The 12,700-nt window shown below is 41.1% G+C and overlaps 1 long non-coding RNA gene across 1 annotated transcript in view; it reads right to left on the bottom strand.

Moving 5' to 3' along the window:
- LOC148092771 (uncharacterized) overlaps nucleotides 1-12,700 on the bottom strand; it is a 278,629-nt gene that overhangs the window by 186,898 nt on the left and 79,031 nt on the right. Inside the window, exon 2 of the long non-coding RNA XR_015714775.1 lies at nucleotides 12,233-12,320. This is a non-coding gene — a long non-coding RNA (uncharacterized LOC148092771). The remainder of the gene's footprint in view (nucleotides 1-12,232; nucleotides 12,321-12,700) is intronic.

The following is a 12,700-nucleotide window of genomic DNA, read 5'->3' as shown; positions in this document are numbered from 1 at the left end:
TCCCTCCATGGCGCCTGGGGCCCCCTCCACACCCTAGAGAAGTCTCCTCACCCTGAGCTCCTGGAGGGGGCGCTGGGGTCCAACCCAGAGCGTCATGTCCTCTCCAATACTTGGGGTCAGTCCTGATTACTCTCCAGTTTACCCCCAAAGCCCTGATGCTCAAACAGATTAAGCATAAATCCCCTCTCTGCCATATGTTTTTGGTTCTAGCCACATGCTTAATTGTGCTTGTTTATAATTTTGGTTTTTGTTTAAGCACAAGATTTTGAGAGACACGATAATTTGACTGTCTCCTGACGAGAAAGTATATCACAGCCCTGTCAGTTCTCCAGTCAGGTTCTCAAGGGATGATCAGAGCCACTGCCCATGGGACTGTCCCTCTTCTCAGGGGAACAGAGAATGAAAGCAGAGTCACATTTACCACGGCACAGACCAGGGGCTGACAGGGTGCTGGGTTTCGTACTGGGGAGACTGTGGGGGCCTGGGCTTCAGGGCTGAGAGTGAGGTGCTCAGCGGCCCTCTCTCTTTTCTCAGTAAGAGCACTTGGCAGCCTGAGGCAACAGCTCAGTCTTGAAAGAGTGACTGTCGACCCTTCACAGAGTGAGCTGAGTTTGGTGTGATTTTTAAATCTAGGAGATACTCCTGACCTAAGGCTGTAGTGTTCACATAAACAAGAGAGATTAAACAGCCTCCAAAATACACAACTATCTGGACATGTGCCCCTTTGTGAGGGATGGGTTTTAGAGGAGGGAGTTAGGGGAGCATGAGGGCACCCAGGACCTAGCGGGTGAAGGGAAGGGTCTGGCACACCTGAAATAAATCCCACCCAATCTAATCATTAGACTTGATCTGCTAAAATTTTCTTGACATTTTCATGTCTAAGTTCATGAGAGATGTTGCTCTTTTCATGCCGTTTTCTTTTTCGTGATGTCTTTGGTTTTGTTAGCAAGGTAATACTGGCCTCATAAAATGAGTTAACTATTCCTTCTATTTTCTGGAAGAGATTGTGTAAAATTCATGTTAAGTTTTTATTCAATATTTGATAAAAATTCTCCACTGAAACCTCCTGGGCCAAGAGATTTCTTTGGGGGTAGCTGTTTAATTATAAATTCAATATCCTTAATTGTTATAGGGGCTATTTAACTTACCTATTTCATACTGGGTGAGTCCAAGTAGTTTGTGTTTTTTGAAGAACTGGGAGGTTTCATCTAAATTTGTCAAATACATGCTTGTAAAGGTGGTCATAGCAATCTCTTATCAACCACTTGATGTCTTTCTGGTCTATAATTATGTCCTGTTTCATTCCTGATAGTGGTCATTTACAACTCATGAAATACACATTTGTCAGTCTTGCTACACATTTGTCAATTATATTTTTTCAAAGAAACAGCTCTTGGTTTCATTGATTTTCTCTAGGGTTTTTCTGTTTTGAATTCCACTGATTTCCGCTTCTTATCCATGTTTCTTTCCTTCTTGCTTCAAATTTATTTTGCTTCTCTTTTTCTAGATTCTTGAAGTGGACACTTAAATTACTGATTTGAGATTTTTACTTCTCTAATGTATTTAAGACTAAAAAATTTCCTGTCAGCACTGCTTTAGCTGCATCCCATAAATTTCGTAAGTTATATTTTCATTTTCATTCCATTTCTTAAATATTTGTATTTCCCTTGACTTCTTACTTGACCCATGGATTATTTAGAAATGTGTTGCCTAGTTCTCAACTAGTAGAAGATTTTCCTGTTATCTTTCTGCTACTGATTGCTAGTTTTATTCCATCGTGGTCAGCAAATACATTTTGTATGATTTTAATCCTTTTAAATTTGGTGAAACTTGTCTTGTGGTCCAGGGATGTGGTCTATCTTGGTATATGTTCTACGGGCATGTGGAAAAAAGAACTGTTTATCTGTTCTTGTTCAGGGAAGTGCTCCAAAATGTTGCTTAGGTCTTGCTTGATGATGCTTTTGAGTTCATCTGTATCTTTGCTAATTTTCTACCTAGCTGTTCTATCAATTATTGATAATGTTCAAGTACAACTAATAATTGTGGGTTTGTCTATTTCTTGTTTTTGCTTTGCATATTTTGTGAAACTATTATTTCAGGCATACATGTTTAGCACCACTATGTCTTCCTACTGGATCACCTACTTTATCAGATACTAGCACAGCTACTCCTACTTCATTTTAATTCATGTTTGCATTTTTCCATCCTTTACTTTCAACTGGCCTATATCCTATATTAAAGTGAGTTTCTATAGATATCATATAGTTAGGGGGCATTTCCTCAATCCTCTCTCCAATGTCCGTCTTTTACTTACATTCAATATAATTATTGATGTTAGAACTGTAGTCTTTGTTTTTTGGTTTTTGTTGTTCTGCTTTTTCTTTTTTCTTGGGTTTATTGAGATATAACTGACAAAGAACACGATGTAACTTTAAGGTGTAAATGTGATGATTTGATCTACATACAGGGTGGGGCAAAAGTGGGTTAACAGTTGTTCATAAGGAAAATAGCACCATAATTAATAGATAATAATACAAGACTGTTTTGTGTACTTACAACTATAATCTACTTATGCCCCACCCTGTATATCCTTTGTTACAATTTTTACAAACATTAATGGGTTGTATTAAATGAAGCAGTTCAATCTCAATAAAAAGACTTGCAATAGTAATAATAGCTAAACCTGAGTATTTTACACAGCCAGAGTGCCAAATGCTTGGTTCCTACCACCGCCCTATGAGGTGGAAACTACAGTCTCCATCCTTGGAAAGGGAAGGGCCAAAGCTTAGAGAAGCCCACACTACCAGTATGCAGCGAGTTCAATATTCAAATCCAAGTCTCTCTGGCTCCAGAGCCAGGGTTGTTAACCACTATGCTCTACTTACTGCTTCTCAGAGAGCCCTTCTGAGCAACAAACAAGCTGCATCCATACTCTGGAAAAATTCTGTTCGTGCAGAAAGAAGTCTTTTTGTGTGTGAGCTATGGCCTGACATCTTATGCTGAAGGGGTCTTTCATTACCTTAGTCATAAGAAAAGGCTTGACTAGCATACATGCTTCTCTTTGTATCTCAGCTATTTAATCATTTAAAATTGAGTCTGTACACACATCTGGGATGTGCTGGTCTTTTTTCCCCAGGTGTCCCAGCTGGCTTGTTTCAGAACTGAATTTCTCAAGCTTTGTGTGACTAGTGAGGGGAAGCTCTTCACTACCAGGAAATTAGAACAAACGGTTGAATTTTTTTGCTGTTTTCTCTTTTACATCTTTCCTGCTCTAGTCTCTTTGAAGACTGTATTAACCTACATGCATTTTACACTGACCGTTTCTCATCTTATGCTGAAGGGAGGATTTGCCAAATGGAAAAAGGAGTTTTAATCATTGCAAATTTTGTTCAATTCCTGCTTTGACAGAAGTTCTTTTTAATCCACTTCCTAGGTCCATGTGTGTCATGTAAAAACAAACGTAATACTTCATGCTTACAGTCTGGCAAGTACTTATGGTAATCTTTATTCTAAGACACAAGAACTCTGTGTGTGTGTGTGCATGTGTGTGTGTGTGTGTGTGTGTGTGTGTGTAATGATCAGGGAAACTAACTTTGGTGTCAGACAAATCTGAACTTTTCTTCCACTTGTTAACTGTAAGACCTAGGTCTTCTATGTGTGTAAATGGAGATAACTGTAAAACATCTCAAATTGTGTATGTGTGTGAGGTGATTTTTTGACACACCTAGCCCAATGTCTAACACACATAGGAGGCATTCCATGAACATCGACACCCTTCCCTTTCCCACTTCTGCTATGAATTTTGTGGGAAAACATTTCTTTGCTACATTCTATAATCACGAGTTCCTGAGCAGCAGTTGCTTACTCCAATCTCAGGAAAAGAAAACATTTCCAGATAAGGCACTGGGTGCTTATTTCATGTGCACGTCTCGTCCTAGCGAAGGCTCTGAGTCTCAAATCCCCTAGGACAACAATGTCCAATAGAACTCTATGCAATTCTGTAGCCACTAACCACATGTGCTCTTGAAATTTTGCTAGTGGCTACTGAGGAACTGAATTTTTAATTCTATTTAATTTGAATAGCCACATGAGGTTAGGAGCTGTCCAGCTGGACAGCACAGCTCTGGAGACTGGTCCTACTACAGAGCTGACATTTTAAAATCCCCAGATGCATTAAAATGCTGAATTCAGTAATACCCGGAGATGAGATAAGTTTTTCCAGGAGTTTTGGAAGCTTTGGAAAATAGATATTGCAAGCTAGGACCTCCCTTTCTCTCATTCTCTTATTACCTCCACACTCCAACTTCATACTTTTCATCCCTAACGCTCAACCCTCCACGACATTATTTAAGCAGGGAAAATCAGGTTAAACTAAACCTCAAATGGATTATTACATCAGTCAAATAGACAGTCTAAGTGCTATGTGCCAAGGCTTTCTTTGTGAACTCAAGTTCCCTTTAATGAAGATATGAGGGAAGGAGAAAGGAGGGCTGCTGTTTCTATCATCTAAGAGTGCCTTCTCCTCATGGCCCACAGGGCAATGGGGCATGCAGGTCACTGCCCTTCCAGAAGAGCACCTGCTGAGAGCAAAGCATCAATAAGATCAGATAGCCTTTGGCAGTGGGGCTGTTAACAAGGCAAGATACAAACAATCATACCTTATGTTTATACGGTACTTGAGTCTTTTTAAGGAAGAAACCTGAAAAGTCCAAAGTCTTGTTTGATTTTTTTAGTTATTAGATGCATTAGTCTGGTTACAAAAGTGAGGCATAAAGAATTTGTAACAGATTCAGCAAATGCTAGATTTCCTGATTCCTCAGCTACTTTGTTACCTTTGACTTACTAGCCTAACCCAGCCTGGTCCAGGATAAGGCATTTGCACTCCCTTGATTGATTCTCTTAATGGCCGATTACAAATGGCATCAAGTGCCTTGGTTGTGTCCAGTAGCTTTATGACTAAAGAATAGAGTTACTTCTAGCATATAAATCCAATAGATTGGTGAAGAGCTCTCAGAAGGAACCTTGGCTCCTAGAGAAATGAACCAACCCCCCGAGATACAAGTCTTGACCGTAATGCCCTCTAAGAATAAGTCCAGGTCACAGACAGTGGTGACAGTTCAGAGAGGAATGCATAATGTGAGAACACAAACTTGAGCTGGCGTAGCCCTTCTTGCCAATGTAAATAGTATTTGAGTACCTCCTGTCATGAGGGTTTCATAGAAAATGATGGAAGGAAATTGGATAACTGTTCTGGGTCCTGCCTACTCTAGGTTTAGAATCAAATTATTAGTAGTATGAATGAAAATGTTGAAACATGACAAAATTACATTCACTATAAAGAGGGAGTTAACACTAATTTATGCCCCTTCTCAAGGTCTAAGGGCTTTCAGAGGAGCATGTCAGAAGGGTTGACTCCAGAAGTTGATGCACAGTCAAGATCATGCTCGGGAAGAGTTCGAAGGCCCAGCCACACAGGGAACAACCTCCTGCTAATGAGCCAAGAGAAGGCACATACCACAGTCCTGCTGAAGCCCACGACCTAACCAGTGCCTCCCGGACAATGTGGTTTCACTGACACTGTCCAGTGAGAAATCTGCCTGCCATTCCCAATCACATTTAGTGATCAGGGACCCTGAACTGCAATGAACAGCTTGGTGCCATAGACACTGACATTAACGCACAGCCGCAGCTGGAGTGAGTCAGAGCTTGTTGCAAACTTTTCTTCCATGCCCATCCTATTAAACTGAAGCTAAGGTTTACATATAAAGATGGCCAAACCACTACTCATACAGTATAGCCCCTTATCCGGGGGAATCCATTCCAAGACTCCCAATGGGTGCCTGGAACCACGGACAATACCAGACTTCACCTTTTCACTTAAAGGAAGCACTTAATGGCTTCCCTTTGGCAGATCTGAATTGCCAGCATCACTACTCTTGGACTTTGGGGACACTATTAAGCAAAATAAGGGTTACTTGGAAACAAGCACTGTGATAGCTCCATAGTAGATCTGATAACTAAGTGAGCTACTCAGTGAGAGACGGGTGAGTAGCACGTGCCACACGGATATGCTGCACAGAGAGCTGACTCACACCCCGGGCAGGATGGAGAGGGCAGGGGAGGGGCTCAAGATTTCATTGAACCACACAAAACGGCGTGCAACTTAAAGCTCATGAATTACTTATTTCTGGAATTTTCCCTGAACTATACCCAGACCTCAGCTGACCGCATATAACAAACTGTGGAAGCAAAACCATGGGTAAGGGGGGACGACTGTACTGGAATACTCATTATATTCCAGAAAGAAGGGGCAGCGGGTAGAATGTAAAGCTACATCGTCACTGTGCTAGTTTGCTCTCCTTTGGCAAATCCTGCATGTTTTTAGGTTAGTCAATAAGGGGTTGGAAATGTGGGTTTTTTTCCCCCTCTCAGAAGGAACACAATCAAACCCATGCATTGGTCCAATTAGCCCCACTGAATTAGCCCTACACCCTGCATCCCCCCAAGTCAGGGTGGGAGCAGACTTAAGAAGTCCCCAGGAGGAGATGAACTGGCTTCCTGAACCGGTCCCAGGGGGTGGGTCGCTAACCAGACAGGATCCAGGCTGGGACACAGCAACAATTTCTCCTTGGGGACATCTCTAAACACCAAGGCAAAAACAGAAGCCCTCTCCTGTGAAATGTCACTTTATGTTTTACCACATCTGAGAGTCAGAGGCCCATGTCACACTGAGTGCTAAACTCAGCCATCCTTAGACGTTCGGAGGTCTTCTGCAGTTGCCTAATTAATATGCAAATAGGCTGCTCTTCAGGCCGCCTTTAAAGGCCGGCCAGCCTTAACTACACAGGAGAGGAGGGAGCCGGCGTGAGGCGGGAGACTACAATGAGATGGCACATCCATCCTGGCTCAGGAAACAGACAATAGCGGCTGAGAATATTGATGGAAATACTGAAAATCAATTTTAAGTGTTTCCTACAAGGAAAATCAAAAGTAGGACATTTCATACATCACTACTGGCCTGATTCTTTCATTCTTCGCCTGTCATTTTGACTTTGTGCTCGCTTTTTTCTCTTTTGTCAGGTTGTTTTCTTCTTGCCCAAAGTGGAGGAAGAAAAGCTGACTGGCTGTGGTTTCAGCTGAAATTTCTCTGTAGAAAGAATCTCCCAGGTTGTGGTTTCATCAGCTCTCCCAGGTTCAGTCAGACACACAAACACATGTGCATGAACCCTATACATATGTGCGTGTGTATATATATGTATACATGTGTGTATGTATATGTGTGTATGTATATGTGTATGTGTGTGTGTATATATATATATATATATACACACACACAATTTTTTTTATTTTAAAAAATCCTGCTTCTTGCAGATGATTTCCAGACTGTTGTTTTGTTGTGAGCTCTACAAAGTCAAAGTTGACTAATGATTCCTTATTGCCAATAGATCTGCCATTTATTCCCGAGGGCAGTGCCTACAGGAACCTGCCCTTGCTGCCCCAGGGATGGGGAAGGAATTAAAGAAATTCCAGAGTAGGAACCCCTGTTAATATTCATAAGTATTATCCTGGTAGGTGATAAAATACATCTTGAGCAGTAAAATAGCATAGGCTTGTCAAACTACCTACACACACATACCATGATATTACCCATTCACAACTTCGCCCCTCCCCGATCATAGTTATACAGTCTCCAGGACTGACTTTTTACTCTTAGGGACCATCTCTGTCTCCTAAACACCACAGTTCCCTATTACATATATTCAGGGAGATGACAATTCTATTAATAGTGTTCTCTATAGTTCTAGCTTTAACAATAAATCATTTATCAATGTCACAAAGCATCTGGTAAAGAATAGAACTATAGAATTTAAGTTTTTGTTGGAGTGGTTTAGAAGGTGCGAAAGTCATTTTAACAGATATAAGCAGTCCATTTCTTCTAGAAGGGGTTAATCTGATGAATGGTTTTAGTTATTCCTAAGATTACTGTCTGCCTATTATTTTGGAGAACTGAGGCCATAAAGAAATCTGGATACAGGTACTTCGGACTCAGATGTCATGTTCTTAGTAGGGTAATTTAAAATGGGCATAATTTTGCAAAATTATGCTAATAATATCTGCTTATTATATTCTCTCTCTAGATCAGAATTTAAACTCCCCTATACCAAAAATAATTGTTCTGTCTTGAGATGGGTAGAGATATGCTCTTGCTCAATATTTGCTAATAAGAAATTGGGAGAGACCATAATAAGGCAGAAGGTACATTCAGTTCTCACTTTCTCTCCCTTTCAGACTAGACAAAAGGCCTAAAAGGGGGCTGGCAGGCTGGGCTCAGGGCAACCTGGAGTAGACATTCTAGCATTCCACTTGCAGAGTGATCCAGAACTAAGTGGTCCCAATTTTGGAAATTGTGAAAGGTGGAAATGGTTTAGTTATTGGAAAGAGGTCAGTGAAGGAGGTAGACACACCAGGCTCTGGAAGGAGATAAGAAAAGACTTTCCTCCCTCTGGGCTTTGAGTTCTAGGTTTTGAGAAGAATCCTGTTCAAAAGTTGCCTACTGGATATGGTTGGTTCCTACAATAAGCCAGAGATAGGGAGAAGGGACCCACTGAAGATTTTGCTAAGTAGGTTCAGAGACAGTGGACTTTGGGAAGAGTCCTAATACTTTCCTGGTTTTAGTTTCTCCATGCTTCCTTTATTTGTAAAGTCTTGTAAAAAAAAAAAAAAAATAGAACCTGTACTCAAGCATTACTGTGTGAATTAAGGACAAAACCTGACTATGCCTTAAGTAAAGAAGTGTAGCTAAGGAGAGGTGGCTTCCCATTGGCAGACATGACTACAAAAGAATGATACAGCAGGCTGAAGCCAATGATCCGCAGTGGTAGACAACCATACCTGAAGGGATCTTTGGAACCAAACCCATCAGCCATCCTAGACATGCCCAAAGACATTTATACAGAAAAGCATGGTAAAAGTTTGAGCTTTTGCAAGCAACATGAAGGATTGTGTCATAATGATTTGAATGCCAAGGGAGACATGACTGTAGGCTGCTGAAGGCTATGGCATCTGAGTTCTACTAGCAATAATAATACTTTCCCAGACCTAGGGTTAAGAATCCACCAAAAAAATTGAAATATTTCCAACTGATAGAAAATAGCGAGTTTCCTTGGCTCTTCCAGTCCCAACTCAAGCACCTCCTGGATATTTCCACAATAAAGCCACAAAACCATCAACTCCTGACACAGCTGAGGGCCCAGAGCCTGCTTCATTGCCACATCATTAGATTATTAGATTATTAGGCTATGTGGCCATTACCTTTGCCTACATTTAGCTGAACCTGGCTGTAAAAGATACAATACTTTTAAATGGCATTTATTTTTAAAGAGTTTATTTGGGAATAAATAAAGACCAATGCATGTAGGCTAAATAAGGAATAACACTTTTAGTAAAAGCCTAATTGAATATAGAGCCAAGGGGAACTGTAAAAAGTCAGCATGATCAGGAAGACTGATGGAGGCCAGATCAGGAAAAAGAAAAGGTTTTCTTAAAATGGTGTGGGCTTGCCTTCTGTCTTAGGTTGGGTTAAATAATTTTGCATTACCCTCACTCTAACAATACATATCCCTTTGCCACACAATAAAATGGCAATGTCTCTGAGCCATGCAATACTACAATTCAGACTCCCTCCTTTATTTGTCAGCTCAACACCATGTTAATTTTTCTACGCAATAGTAATTGGAGAAATTATGGGGCTGCATGCAATATGAGGAGACAGAATATAGGCCATCTTGTCCTAAGTTATGGAGATGCCAAAATTATCTGGGCAAACTCTTTTATTACTTTATTCCCAATAAAATTTTCAATCAACTATATATAAATAATGATCCAATTAATTTATTTAAATGAATTCACTAATTTAAAATGAATTGTGATCAATTGTTAGGAGCAGCTTACATTATCCCAGCATCTTGGATGTTAATTCCATACAAAGCTGACTGTATATTTAACTCAGAATGAAGGCAGCAAAAACAAAGCCATGAAATACAGGATATATGGAAAGAAACCTAGATAAATATAAGAAAATCCAATTATGTACACTTCTTAAGAGTTAACAACTTCTAAAATTCAATCTTACCATCTCAGTATCAAATAAAAAACAGTGTCATTGGATAAATGATAACACTTGTCAAGAAACTGATGAAAAGAAGTTCTAATGGAAGAAAAATAAATATATTTTCCGTTCCCTTCAGTCGACCAAAGCAAGAGATTTGCTTAATTGGGTGCCTTTCACTATTTTACTGCCCAGTAAATAAATGCTGTTTTCAGAAGTCAGATAATTAGGTGTCAGAGCATGTGATCCAAGTACATGAAGGGAAACACTAGGAAACCAGCCCCTTCCCCCTGTGCAATACCCACATATACTTTTCTTAAAGGGAAATGTCCTCTAGAATGTTTTATGAAGTATGAATGCCCTGGGAATAGAGGCACAGCTGTGGTAGTAAAAATTTTTGATAAAGTTATTATTTTTTAAAAATGGAATTTAAAAAAAATAAACACCAGAAAAGGAAACACCTCAGTAACATGTGCCTCACAAGAAAGAGCTTGGCCATTTTCTATCAACAATTACATTCCTTACAACGTATGAAGTTCAACAGGGTCCCCATTACCCTACTGCAAGGTCATGGCCATTAATGACACGACGCAACGTTAATCAGACTTTCTTTCTCTGATGGCCTTAAGAGGCCAGCAACAAGGACTTCCCTTTTCTAGTGGTGTGTTGTATATTGCAAAGAAAACCTTCCCACCTGAATTTCTAATGTTTCAAAATTGTGCCCTCGTTTTCAGGCCGTAAGAGTACAGTAGTTGTGTGCCTCAAATACACCCTTTTCTTCCCTTTCTCTACCCTCACCATGCCTTGAATGCCTGGAATCACTTTTAAGCTTGTTTCTGGCATCCAGCCATGCTATCTAGGATCCTGTTTCTTTAGAAAAATTACTGATGTGACTGTCTCGCAGAGGCCCTGCCTTCCTTCAAGGCTCAGGGGTCCTCACCAAAAGAGAAAGTTGGCCCACTTCTTGGCTAATACCTCATTTCCCCAGGAGCCTTTCTCTGGACCCCAGACTAGCTTAACCCCCACCCTCCACACCCACAGGCACCCCCATAAAGCCCAGAGCCTCCAGTTCGTCATGGTTGTCAGCTCTGATTACCAGCCCTCCCCGCCCCTCACGTGCCACGAGCGAGGTGCCAGTGCCTGACCCTGCTGTGCCCGTCTCAGAGCGGCAGGGACCCAGGACACAGTTGGCAGTCGGTGCATGTGCGCTGAATGTCAACTAAAGCGTACCTTTCATGATGCTTTTCTCACGTATGTTATACATTATACATTACACTACATTATACATTATATTATACTACACTATATGTTATATTTTATATAATATATAACACTTTATGTCGTAATTTCAGTTCTCATCAGAAATTTTAATCAAATTTCTACCTTGGAAATATTTTTCTATCTGGAAGATTTTTCTTTAAAAAAAACTTAAAACCATGTAACCGACACTTGCTTTCCAATAAAGGGTTTTTTCAAGCTAAAACCAAGACTTTTCAAAAGGAAATATTCCTCTTCGTTTCGCCATGTACCAAGGATAACAACTGTTGTAAGAGCCTAACGAAATGACGAGGTGGTCGAACCACAGTGGGCTCACAGAAAGGTCCCTAAGCTCTGACGATGATGTCCAGAAGCAAACCACAGCCCGCATTGCGCCCCCCCCTCCCCGGGCAGAGCGAGCGCCGGTCTGCAAGGCCATCCTTCCACTAGGGCTGTACCACCCGCTTAAGAGCTTAAGCCACCTGCCCCTCAGCCCTGAGCATGTTCCTCAGCTTCATCCTGGAGAGGTTTCTGAGAAGAGTGAAAACGAGAAGGCACATCAGGAAGAAAGGGCACCCTGTGGCCAGGACAGTGTCACTAAGGCCACCCAAGGCTGGCTCCTCGGTGAGGCCCGGGAGTGCTCCCGCGAGGTAGATTGTGCCCAGGCTTGCGGTTTGCAGGATCACCCCGAATCCCTTTATCTGTACCAACGAGAGCTGATGGAAGCTCTGCCAGCAGGGGGGCGGCTGCCCTGTCCAGCGGGAAGCCCGCGCACGCTCTCCAATGGGGAGACGAGCAATTTGCTCCGGGGGCCAGAACCAGCTTGCTTCGCTGAGCCCCAGGAGTGATTAAGAAAACTAGACTTGCCTCAGAAGCTGTTCTTCTTGATGGAAGAAATACCGCAGAGACCAGCACTTGTCGTTTCTGTCCGAGCCTCAAGGAGAGTTCTTTCCCACTAAAAAGGAAAAAAAAAAAAAATACAAAAATAATGGTTATAAACTGTTAATTGTAGCTTATAATAGTCATAATCCCAGAGAATTTGATCATTAACAGAGTTAATGACCAGTTTGTTAGCGTGTTAACTGCTCTTAGCTTCATCCTGGGATACACAATTAGCAAGCCAGTCATTAAATACTAGTAATGACTGATTATTCCAGGATTAAAAGCTTGAATATAAATAAAAATGAGACTGGGACTCTTTAAATTAATGGGTTCATGTGTCTTCTCTTTACCATGATTGTGCTGTATATTATGTTCTTCTGAACAATGTTATTTCTAGAGGGGATATGGCTGTTTCCGAGTGGGATTCAATTTATGTCTGCAACAGATGTTTAA

The sequence above is a fragment of the Miniopterus natalensis genome, chromosome 7, assembly GCF_054644295.1.
Source record: "Miniopterus natalensis isolate mMinNat1 chromosome 7, mMinNat1.hap1, whole genome shotgun sequence".
NCBI lineage: Eukaryota > Metazoa > Chordata > Mammalia > Chiroptera > Miniopteridae > Miniopterus > Miniopterus natalensis.
Note: the sequence above shows the minus strand (reverse complement) of the source record. Positions and strands in the feature narration are given on the sequence as shown.